The sequence below is a fragment of the Eurosta solidaginis genome, chromosome 2, assembly GCF_040869045.1.
Source record: "Eurosta solidaginis isolate ZX-2024a chromosome 2, ASM4086904v1, whole genome shotgun sequence".
Classification (NCBI taxonomy): domain Eukaryota; kingdom Metazoa; phylum Arthropoda; class Insecta; order Diptera; family Tephritidae; genus Eurosta; species Eurosta solidaginis.
The window spans coordinates 279,946,659-279,959,632 of record NC_090320.1 but is presented as its reverse complement, the minus strand read 5'-3'; positions in this window follow the sequence as shown (position 1 = coordinate 279,959,632).

The window sequence follows — 12,974 nt, the reverse complement described above, 5'->3', positions numbered from 1 at the left end:
TCAATAATTTTTTCTGAAGGAATTTTATCACTATGTTAATAATAATGAGCTTAAAGGCCGTGGTTAAATAAAACACAATGTTTAAAATTTCATTGGTTTTTTTAATTTGCCAATATTTCGGATTCAATCTGAAGCCATCTTCAGGACTGTAAGTAAACACAAATGTATAAAAAGGGGGCATTCATTTCAGATACATGGTCATTAAAATTTACGTTATGCAACTAGGTATACATACAAACGAGACACAACTTACACTTGTGGTTATTCTTGATCGACTGATCATATGTTCGGAAAACAAAAGTAAAATAAACATTAACAAGTAAGGAAGGTTAAGTTCGGGTGTAACCGAACATTACATACTCAGTTGAGAGCTATGGTGACAACATAAGGGAAAATAACCATGTAGGAAAATGAACCGAAGGAAACCCTGGAATGTGTTTGTATGACATGTCTATCAAATGAAGGGCACTAAAGAGTATTTTATGAGGGAGTGGGCCATAGTTCTATAGGTGGACGCCATTTAGGGATATCGCCATAAAGGTGGATCAGGGTTGACTCTGGAATTTGTTTGCACGATATGGGTATCAAATGAAAGGTGTTAATGAGTATTTTAAAAGGGAGTAATCCTTAGTTCCATAGGTGAACGCCGTTTCGAGATATCGCCATAAAGGTGGACCAGGGGTGACCCTAGAATTTGTTTGTACAATATGGGTATCAAAAGAAAGGTGTTAATGAGTATTTTAAAGGGAGTGATCCTTAGTTCCATAGATGGACGCCATTTAGGGATATCGCCATAAAGGTGGATCCGGGTTGACTCTGGAATTTGTTTGCACGATATGGGTATCAAATGAAAGGTGTTAATGGGTATTTTAAAAGGGAGTAATCCTTAGTTCCATAGGTGAACGCCGTTTCGAGATATCGCCATAAAGGTGGACCAGGGGTGACCCTAGAATTTGTTTGTACGATATGGGTATCAAATTAAAGGTATTAATGAGGGTTTTAACAGGAAGTGGTGGTAGTTGTATAGGGGGGTCGCCTTTTCAGAGATATCGCCATTAAGGTGGACCAGGGGTGACTCTAGAATGCGTTTGTACAATATGGGTATCAAACGAAAGGTGTTAATGAGTATTTTAAAATGGAGTGGGCCTTAGTTCTATAGGTGGAAGCCGTTTCGAGATATCGCCATAAAGGAGGACCAGGGGTGACTCTAGAATGCGTTTGTACAATATGGGTATCAAAAGAAAGGTGTTAATGAGTATTTTAAAAGGGAGTGGGCCTTTGTTCTATAGGTGGACGCCTTTTCGAGGTATCGCAACTTAGGCTTTGTTTGTACGATATGGGTATCTAATGAAAGGTGTTAATGAGTATTTTTAAAAGGGAGTGGGTCTTCGTTCTATAGGTGGTCGCTTTTTCGAGATATCGCCATAAAGGTGGACCAGGGGTGACTCTAGAATATGTTTGTACGATATGGGTATCAAATGAAAGGTGTTAATGAGTACTTTAAAAGGACGTGTGGCTTAGTTCTATAGGTGAACGCCTTTTCGAGATATCGCCATAAAGGTGGACCAGTGGTGACTCTAGAATGTGTTTGTACGATATTGGTATCAAATTAAAGGTATTAATGAGAGTTTTAAAAGTGAGTGGTGGTAGTTGTATATGTGAAGGCGTTTTCCAGATATCGACCAAAATGTGGACCAGGGTGACCCAGAACATCATATGTTGGATACCGCTAATTTATTTATATATGTAATACCTGCCAAGATTTCAATGGTTTTTTATTTCGCAATGCAGAACTTTTTCATTTTCTTCTACTTAATATGGTAGGTCTCGCAACCATTTTACAAAGTTTTTCTAAAGTAATATTTCGCGTCAATAAACCAATCCAATTACCATGTTTCATCCCTTTTTTCGTATTTGGTATAGAATTATGGCATTTTCATTTCATTTTTCGTCATTTTCGATATCGAAAAAGTGGGCGTGGTCATAGTCGGATTTCGTTCATTTTTTATACCAAGATAAAGTGAGTTCAGATAAGTGCGTGAACTAAGTTCAGTAAAGATATGTCGATTTTTGTTCAAGTTATCGTGTTAAGGGCCATGCGGAAGGACAGACGGACGACTGTGTATAAAAACTGGGCGTAACTTCAACCGATTTCGCCCATTTTCACAGAAAACCGTTAACGTAATAAAATCTATGCCCCTACCAAATTTCAAAAAGATTGGTAAATTTTTGTTCGACTTATGGCATTAAAAGTATCCTAGACAAATTAAATGAAAAAGGGCGGAGCCACGCCCATTTTTAAATTTTCTTTTATTTTTGTATTTTGTTGCACCATATCATTACTGGAGTTGAATGTTGACATAATTTACTTATATACTGTAAAGATATTAAATTTTTTGTTAAAATTTTACTTTAAAAAAATTTTTTTTTAAAGTGGGCGTGGTCCTTCTCCGATTTTACTAATTTTTATTTGACACATATATAGTAATAGTAGTAACGTTCCTGCCAAATTTCATCATGATATCTTCAACGACTGCCAAATTACAGCTTGCAAAACTTTTAAATTACCTTCTTTTAAAAGTGGGCGGTGCCACGCCCATTGTCCAAAATTTTACTAATTTTCTATTCTGCGTCATAAGTTCAACCCACCTACCAAGTTTCATCGCTTTATCTGTCTTTGGTAATGAATTATCGCACTTTTTCGGTTTTTCGAAATTTTCGATATCGAAAAAGTGGGCGTGGTTATAGTCCGATATCGTTCATTTTAAATAGCGATCTGAGATGAGTGCTCAGGAACCTACATATCAAATTTCATCAAGATACCTCAATGATTAAAGTACAGTAAGTGTAAACAAAAATATGCACAAACAAATATATAGGGATACAAACAATAGAACAAAGAATATGTCGTCATCCAACATTATGATTTGTTGATCCTAAATATGCTGCTAGCGGAATAATTTCTGTACGCTGCTTTCTTTCATGTGCGCCGTGAGACTTGCATTTTGTGTTGTTGCTTAAGCAATAAATTGCGATATGCATATGCGCATTGGTCTGTGTCACTTTTAAAATTAATTCTCTTATCATTAGGCGTGTTCATAATGTGGATCATTTCCATGATGAAGCGCTTTTTATATTGTTTCTCTATGTCCAATATAGTAACATTCTGGAAATCGGGATAGTGGCCCGTATCCTTACAGTGGGCCGTTAAGGCCGTTTTATTTTCCGAAGCGTTGTTCCTTAGTTTAATATTGGACTTTGTTGTCCCCACATATGTATACCTTCTCGCATAAGTGAGACCCGGTCACCGATGGGATTCTGTATATTACGTTGGATTTCTCATCCTTTGGAATTCTGTCCTTTGGATTACTGTAAATTTGTTTCAAAAGGAATTTTATTACAACAAGTAAGGAAGGCTAAGTTCGGGTGTAACCGAACATTACATACTCAGCTGCCAAATTAGAGATTGCGAAACTTTTAAATTACCTTCTTTTAAAAGTGGGCGGAGCCACGCCCATTGTCCAAAATTTTTGATAATGAATTATCTCACTTTTTCGGAATTTTCGATATCGAAGATGTGGGCGTGGTTATAGTCCAATTTCGTTCATTTTAAATAGCGATCTGAAATGAGTGCCCAGGAACTTATATACCAAATTTCATTAAGATACCTCAAAATTTAAGTGTGTTTACGGACAGACGGACGGACGGACATGGCTAAATGAATTTCTTTTTTCGCTCATATCATTTAGTTTATGCCGTTACGGGGTACCGTGAATATTTCGACAGCAAAAAGGAGTGTTCGTAAAATCTTGCGTTGCTATATAATACGAAAAAGCGTAAGAAAATCACCTGACTCCTCGCATCGCGTTGCGTTATACATAATAACGCCGTAAGCTTGTCTCGAATATCAAAATTGTAAATCCTTAAAAGAGATTGCCGATCTGGATTGTCATATCTTCCTCAATTTTTGAGATATAAGCTTCAAATTTCACCAAATGCTTTCGTATATGGCCCATACTGCTGTCTGAAAAAATTGTAGAGATCAATAATGTAGTATGTATCCCTTAAAACTGATTGTTCAGATAAAAGAAGCGTTTCGCAATTTCTGTCTCATTTCAAGAGATAGAGGCTTCAAATTTCACATAGTGATTACATATATAGCATTTATTGTTGTCTGAAAAAATGGTAGAGATCGGTCGTACATATAGCATAGTCCCATACAACCGATTGTTCAGGTAAGAAGCTTATGACAATTTCTGACCCATTTTAAAAGCCATAAGCTTGAAATTTTACCAAATGATTACGTATAGGGCAAATACTGTTGAATGAAAAAATCGTATAGATGGGTCGTATATAGTGTACATATTGTATGGGATCAAGCTAATGCTCTTGTTCAGGCAAGAGATTTATAGTGATAGCTATATGTTGCAGACAACAGGCACTGCTCAACTGCATTTATGAAAGGTATAGGCCGGCCTTCCGCTTTGTCTTATTTATTAAGTTTGTACAACAATATCGAAATTGGAGATATACAAAACACTTGGGTTATTTTACCCCATATACAAAATGAACTAACAATAGTCAAATATTTGCATCGTTTCGAGAGAGTTAATATCTATTTTGACAGTATTTTAAATGCGTTTATTTACTAATACATTCTTCTATTGATTATTTGAGCGAATTTTTATGCGGCCACCGTGGTGTGATGGTAGCGTGCTCCGCCTACCACACCGTATGCCCTGGGTTCGCACCCCGGACAAAGCAACATCAAAAATTTTAGAAATAAGGTTTTTAAATTAGAAGAAAATTTTTCTAAGCGGGGTCGCCCCTCGGCAGTGTTTGGCAAGCGCTTCGGGTGTATTTCTGCCATGAAAATCTTTCAGTGAAAACTCATCTGCCTTGCAGATGCCGTTCGAAGTCGGCATAAAACATGTAATTAAACAATTTTAAAAAATGGGCGTGGCACCGCTAAGATATTTCTCGCGAGTCTCGCCTTCTCGTGAGATTCTCGAATCTCGAATTACTCGTAAGGCTCGCGAGCTTCTCGACATTCAACAATTCAGCGACTGAATTGAAAGTCGAGAAGATTGCGAGACTTACGAGTAATTCGAGAATCTCGCTAGAAGCCTTGTTCTTGATACCTCGTTGAAAAATAAAATATTGCGAAGAAAATTACATGTATAATAAATATGTTTTGAGTTAAATCTGAAGCAATATAATTAACAAAAAAGTCACAAGTAAAAAAAACCAAGTGTATAAATACTGTCCATACAGCGATTAATTAAGAATGTCGAGAAGCTCGCGAGATTTACGAGTACATACTTCGAAACACGAGAATCTCGCGAGAAGTCGAGTTCTCGATTTCTCGGGTTTCGAAAATCTCGCTTGTGTTCGAGAAGAAATCGTAAGCTCTAGTTTCGGGAGCCATAACTCGAAGAAAAGTTAACGGATCGTAATAAAATTGGGTACACAGATTTTCCCTATAGCAGGAAATGTTTCTAGAAAACATTGACGAGATCGGTTAAAGACCACCAGGGCCGGCTCAAGAGCATTTGGGGCCCGAGGCGATGCTAAACCTACAAGCCTTTCTTGAGTCATGGTCGAACGCAAGTACGTTTTGATTAATTTCAGTTTCGAAAAGCTACGCTCGCCATTCGCAACCGACATTGGTATCGTCAATAAAATACGTAGAGCTACAACTAAATTGGGCATGAGAACAGACAAGTTGTGCTGTAAAATGTAATTAAGAAAATCAAGAGGGTTGAATGATTCTGGGACTCTTCGTTCGATAGCTTGTAATTCATCACATAAATCTGCATTTTTTTCTAGATTCTGGCAACTCCTCAAAATGGTTTTTTTTCTCTCATTCAACAAATTGTGGATATCGTTCAAAAAGCAAAAAACAGAGTTCATATTTTTCAGTTGCAGAAATCGCTCATCGATGGAATTGATAGCAGTATCCAAAATAGAAAAATAAAAATTTATTTTGAATTTTTGCTTTTCATCTACATACAATTTTTTCGTCATCTCCTTCATACGAAAATTGTTTTCTCTTTTCCGTGGTCTTCTCGATGGTTCAAAATTAGTAATCACACCAAAATCCTCAGCGACTGTTTTCGCATCAACCACGATTTTTTCGAAACATGAGTTTGATCGCATGTCCTCCAAAAATGTCTTAGTTACAGTAAGCTGCTCAGTACATGTTTGTAAAATCATTTCTTCAGACTGAAGAAGTTTACTGCTAATATTTATTTCGAGCAAAATATCGTACCAAACCATCAATGACCCAACAAAATTGTAATTTGAAATTTTGCTGGCAAGAGATTCACTTTCTATTCGCGTTGCATTTCTGGTTGAACCTTTCAAATTACAGTCAACGGCTATATCTATGAAAGCGTCGTATACATTGTCGAGTTGATACCGAAGAGGTTTTAGGGCGTCAATACGACTTTTCCATGGCGTAGAACTTAGCGGTTTCAAAGTTAAATTAAGTACGATGGGTGGACGTAGAAAAAAAATTGTATATAGCTTGTACAAACATGAAAAATGATTTTGCTTCCAAACAACAATCAGCAGCATCATTGACGACGAAATTTAGTGAATGAGAATTGCACAGCACGAAAAATGCTCCAGGGTTGAGTCTAACATTTGACGTTGAGCGCCATTATTTTTGCCCTTCATATTAGGGTTGGTGTCGAAATTCTGTATGTACAAAATTCTAAAAACAAAATTCTGCTTTTTAAAATTCTGCTTTCAAAAATCTGTATTACAAATTCTGTATTAAAATATATATATATTGCCACGGATATTACCATCACTAAGTTATCCCATCACTAAGGCGATGCTAAGGCCATGCCAAGCAGTATTTACGTTAATAATCAAATCAAGTATACACATATATAAGGCAGCCCAGAGAGATGTCAAACACAGATGCATTTACTTATACGCCTATGTGCGCGCGAGATACTGTAAACTACAAACATTCTCATCAATAATTCAATCTTTATGTATCTACATAAACGAAGAAATAATTGCGTCTACACATATGTACCATGTACGAACACAAGCAGCGGAGAGTCAATGCGCAAACACATGCATATATCTGAGAAGTTTGAGAGCTACTGGACTAGTAGATTCTGGAAGCGCCTAAAAGATGTATAAAATTGTGCAATTTTAGTTATAGCTGAGAAGTTTGAGAGCTCATGGACAATGCTAGTACATTCTGGAAAAATGCCAACGAGGAAACCAAAGGGTATAAAAGGGAACAGATGAAGAGGCGCAGTAATTCAGTTTGAGTTGAGCAATCAATCAGTTATTGATTAAGCACGCGATCTAGCGGCCAATAGTAGAGTTCAATTTGAGTTATCAATCAGTTTGGTTATTAAGCCAGCGAGTAGCAAAGTATAAGTGTCATTGTGAAGTACTTTAATAAAGGCCATTTTTCCATTATTCAATATTGGAGTTATTTATTCAACAGTTTAGTGATTCGAACTTAGCAGAGGATTGCAAATAAGAGGATTTGCAAGTAAATTCGTTACAATTGGTGTCAGAAGAGGAATTGTTGAATAAATTCCAGAGGACAACGAGGACATGGCAAAGTTCAGTGAATTGAAGATCCAGCAACTAAAGAAGGAGTTGGAAGCCCGTGGATTGAATACAAGCGGCGTTAAACTCGAACTTCAGGCACGGCTACGAGAGGCAATGGAAGCAGAAGGAATTGATGTGGACGAGTATGTTTTTTATCCTGATGAGGACGAGACAACAACAAAAATTGAAGAGAAAAATGAAACACCGCAGACAAGGGCGAACACAGACCTGAACATGATATTGGTTGCAATATCGGCACAAATGTCCGAAATGTCATCACAAATATCTACCAACATGTCATCACAACTGGAAGAACAGAAGACATATATGGCATCGCAACTGGAAGAACAGAAGACATATATGATATCTCAGTTGGCTCAGCAGTTGAAAGCGCAAGAGGATCGCATATCATCACAGTTGGAGGGTTTTAGTGAACGACAAGATAAAATGGAAGCTGAGATGGATGCTTTGAAAGATCGGATTCAGCAGTTACAATTAAATCGTACAGCAGTTTCAGCGAGTAATCCAAAGGTAAAAACACCATCCTTTGACGGTTCTGTTCCTTTCCAGGTCTTTAAGCTACAGTTTGAGAAGACCGCAGCAGTGAACAACTGGAATGTGGAAGATAAAGTTGCCGCACTCTTCGTAGCATTGAAAGGACCAGCTGCCAAAATCTTACAGACTATTCCAGAGTACGAACGGAACAGTTATGACGCATTGATGGCTGCTGTAGAACGGCGATACGGAAGCGAACACAGGAAACAGATATTTCAAATAGAATTGCAAAACCGCTACCAAAAAGCTAACGAGACTTTGCAGGAGTTTGCTTCGGACATTGAAAGATTGGCTCATCTTGCAAATGCGGATGCACCCGTAGAATACACGGAAAGAGTGAAGATTCAGAGCTTTATAAATGGCATACGGGACGTCGAAACGAAGCGAGCCACATACGCGAACCCAAAGCAAACATTTTCTGAAACGGTATCCCATGCATTGACTCAGGAAACGGCGTCATTATTGAGTAAACCAGCATACAAAGCTCATCGTGTGGAAGTAGAAAGGCCGGAGTGGGTAGATACAATTTTGGAAGCTCTGAAGGGATCACAACAGAAAAATGCCGGAGTTATGAAATGTTTCAAGTGCGGTAACCCAGGTCACATTGCACGTCATTGCAGTAGCAATTCCAATAGTTCCAACAATGTGGGTGGCCGTAAACGCAGAGCTGAAGGAGACGAGCAAATCTCCAAATCCACTCAATCGTTAAACTAAAGCGAGTCAGCCGCAAGGGGCGACAGCTGGCTCCCTCAATTGAATGCCCCATAATCTCTATCTCGCAAATTGGAAGAAGGTCAAGCAATCTTACTGTCGGAGGACATGTGGATGGAAAGGAACGTTTACTAACTGTAGATATGGGTGCATCCCATTCCATCATTCGATCAGATTTAGTCAACAAGAAGATAAGACCATTGCTTGGAGCAAGATTACGTACAGCCACGGGAGAGGACACCCAGGTAATTGGAGAAGTAGAATGTGAAGTAGCAATTGGGAACGTCACGGTACTTCACAATTTTATAGTGGCAGGTATTGTTGATGAAATCATAATTGGAGTGGACTTCTTAATCAACCAAGGCATCAAGATCGATATGCAAAGCAAGACGATGCGATATAAGAACATGGATGTGCCACTTAATTTCGGCTACGAGAGAGGCTACAGCAGTAAACGAGTGCTGGTGGAAGAGAGTCAGCAAATACCACCAAAATCAGAAGCAGTCATCTGGGCAAAGGTAGATGGAGATTGTGGGACAAACAAATTGTGGGGTGTCGAAGCAGCAAATAAATCAGCACTAAACATACTTGTAGGAAAAACCCTGGCTATGACAAAACAAGATGGACGTATTCCGGTAAGAGTACTCAATGAGTTCAAGTCACCATTCAATTTGACCAAAGGAGCTATTTTGGGAAGATGCCAAGAGGCCGAAGTAGTTATTAACTGTGAACAGCTCCAGGAATACGTTTCATCTAGTGATACTGATCTTTCAAGTGATATCACGGCATGGACGCATGGGCTAGAGGAGGCCTATCAGAGTAAGGCAAAACAACTGCTCCTAAAGTACGCGAACATATTTGACCAGGATGATTCTAAACCAGGCCGCACCAACGTTGTGAAACACCAAATTGACACTGGAGATGCGAGGCCGATCCGTCAAGCTCCACGTAGTGTTCCACTGGCGAAGCGGGAAGTTGTGAGTCAAATCATTCAAGAAATGAGCGACAGCGGCGTCATCGAACCATCAGCTAGTCCATGGAGCTCACCGGTAGTACTTGTAAAAAAGAAGGATGGAAAAATGAGGTTTTGCGTGGACTACCGGAAGTTGAATGACGTAACGAAAAAGGATAGCTACCCATTGCCAAGAATTGACGACACTCTGGACTCGCTATCTGGTACGAAATGGTTTTCCACGCTGGACTTGAAAAGCGGCTACTGGCAAGTGGAGGTGAAGGAGGAAGATAAAGAGAAAACAGCCTTCAGTGTCGGTGATGGTCTTTGGCAATTTACAGTGATGCCTTTTGGACTTTGTAATGCACCAGCTACTTTTGAGAGACTCATGGACCAGGTACTGAAAGGACTACATTGGAAAACATGCTTGGTGTACCTGGACGACATCATCGTATTGGGCAAGCACTTTGATGAACATCTTAAGAACTTGGAGGAAGTTTTCCAGAGAATAGCTGGCGCTGGTCTGAAGTTAAGTCCCAAAAAGTGTGCGCTGTTTAAAAAGGAAGTCAATTATTTGGGTCACAAGGTAACGACAGAGGGCATCTGCACTGCGAACGAAAAAATAGAGGCTGTAAATGATTGGTCAAGACCACAGAACCTACATGAATTGAGAAGTTTTCTTGGGCTGTGCACATATTACCGCCGATTTTTACCAAATTTTTCCAGCGTAGCCCATAGCCTCCATGAACTTACAAGAAAAAACAAAGCTTTTGAATGGAAGAAGGAGCAAGAAGTGGCTTTCCAAACATTGAAGGAGCGTTTGTGCACTGCCCCAATGTTAGCATATCCGATTCCAGGAGCAACATTTATTCTAGATACAGATGCGAGTGGATATGCTATAGGAGGCGTTTTATCACAACTGGTCGATGGACAGGAGAAGGTAGTTGCATATTACAGCCGTTCGATTGGAAAACCAGAGAGGAACTATTGCGTTACACGGAGAGAGCTGTCGGCATTGGTAGAGTGCATTAAACATTTTCACAAATACCTCTACGGCCAGCGATTCCGTGTCAGGACAGATCACGCAGCGTTGAAATGGCTTCTGCAGTTCCGTAATCCGGAAGGACAATTGGCACGGTGGATCGAGCGACTACAAAGCTACGACTTTTCCATTGAGCATCGAAAAGGTAGTACCCATGGAAATGCTGATGCAATGTCACGAAGACCATGTAGTTTGGAATGCAAGCACTAATCAAAAGCCGAGGCTAAAGAAGACATCATAGATGTCCGGCTAATGAATATAACATGTACAGATGAATGGGACAAGGAACAGCTAAGAAAGTGCCAGCTAGAAGATGCAGATCTGTCACGTGTTATGCAAGGGCTCGAACGAAAGGAAAGACCAAACAGAGAAGAGATGTCAGCAGAGAGTCCCATTGCGAAGTCATATTGGGCACAGTGGAACAGTTTAGAATTGATATCCGGTTGCCTTCATCGAGTATGGGAGAGTGAGGATGGTAAATACAAGAATAAACTGATAGTTGTTCCCAGAAAGAGGATTCCTGACGTGCTCAGCGAGCTGCATAATGGTCCAAGCGGAGGTCATCTTGGAATCACGAAGACGCTCGAGAAGATTAAACAGAGATTCTATTGGGTTGGTTGCCGGCAGTCGGCCACTGAGTGGATTGCGAACTGCGAGGTTTTCAGCAGAGCGAAAGGGCCCAGAACACGAAGTCATGGCCAGATGAAGCAATATAACTCAGGTGCGCCATTTGAAAGGATCGCCATGGATGCCGCAGGTCCATTTCCTACTAGCAACCGCGGAAACAAATACGTACTGGTGGCTACGGATTATTTCAGTAAATGGCCAGAGGTATACCCAATGCCAAACCAAGAAGCAGAAACAGTAGCAGAAGTGGTTAAAAACGAATGGGTTGCAAGGTATGGTGTACCAATGGAGTTACATTCTGACCAAGGCAGGAATTTCGAATCAGCTGTGTTCCAGGAAATGTGTAAGTCATTGGGCATTCGAAAAACACGGACAACTGCATTGCATCCTCAATCCGATGGTATGGTAGAATGATTCAATAGAACATTGGAGGAGCACTTAAGGAAAGTAGTAGACAAGTACCATAAAGAATGGGATACCCGCATACCATTATTCTTGATGGCTTACCGATCAGCAGTGCATGAGACAACGGGCCAAACCCCTGCAAAAGTAATTTTTGGCAATGACCATAGACTGCCAGCTGATTTGAAGTTTGGGATAGATGCCAATGCGGAGAGAAATGTCAGGAAATCCACTAGTGATTTGGAAGAAGAGCTAAGAGAAATACATGATCTGATAAGGCAACGAACAAAGATTATGAGTGACAAGATGAAAGCCAGATATGATAAAGCAATTAATTCAGAAGGTTTTCAGGAAGGAGTTTTGGTGCTGTTATACAACCCGCAACGTAAAAAAGGTTTGTCCCCGAAATTGCAGTGTAATTGGGAAGGCCCATACAAAGTTGTAAAACGGATCAACGATGTAGTGTACCGCATACAAACCATCGGTAAACCACGAACCAAAATGAAAGTGGTCCATTTGGAAAGACTGGCAACGTTTAGATCGAGAAATTTGTCTGATCGGGACGATCAGACTTAGGTGGAGGGTAGTGTCACGGATATTACCATCACTAAGGCGATGCTAAGGCCATGCCAAGCAGTATTTACGTTAATAATCAAATCAAGTATACACATATATAAGGCAGCCCAGAGAGATGTCACACACAGATGCATTTACTTATACGCCTATGTGCGCGCGAGATACTGTAAACTACAAACATTCTCATCAATAATTCAATCTTTATGTATCTACATAAACGAAGAAATAATTGCGTCTACACATATGTACCATGTACGAACACAAGCAGCGGAGAGTCAATGCGCAAACACATGCATATATCTGAGAAGTTTGAGAGCTACTGGACTAGTAGATTCTGGAAGCGCCTAAAAGATGTATAAAATTGTGCAATTTTAGTTATAGCTGAGAAGTTTGAGAGCTCATGGACAATGCTAGTACATTCTGGAAAAATGCCAACGAGGAAACCAAAGGGTATAAAAGGCAACAGATGAAGAGGCGCAGTAATTCAGTTTGAGTTGAGCAATCAATCAGTTATTGATTAAG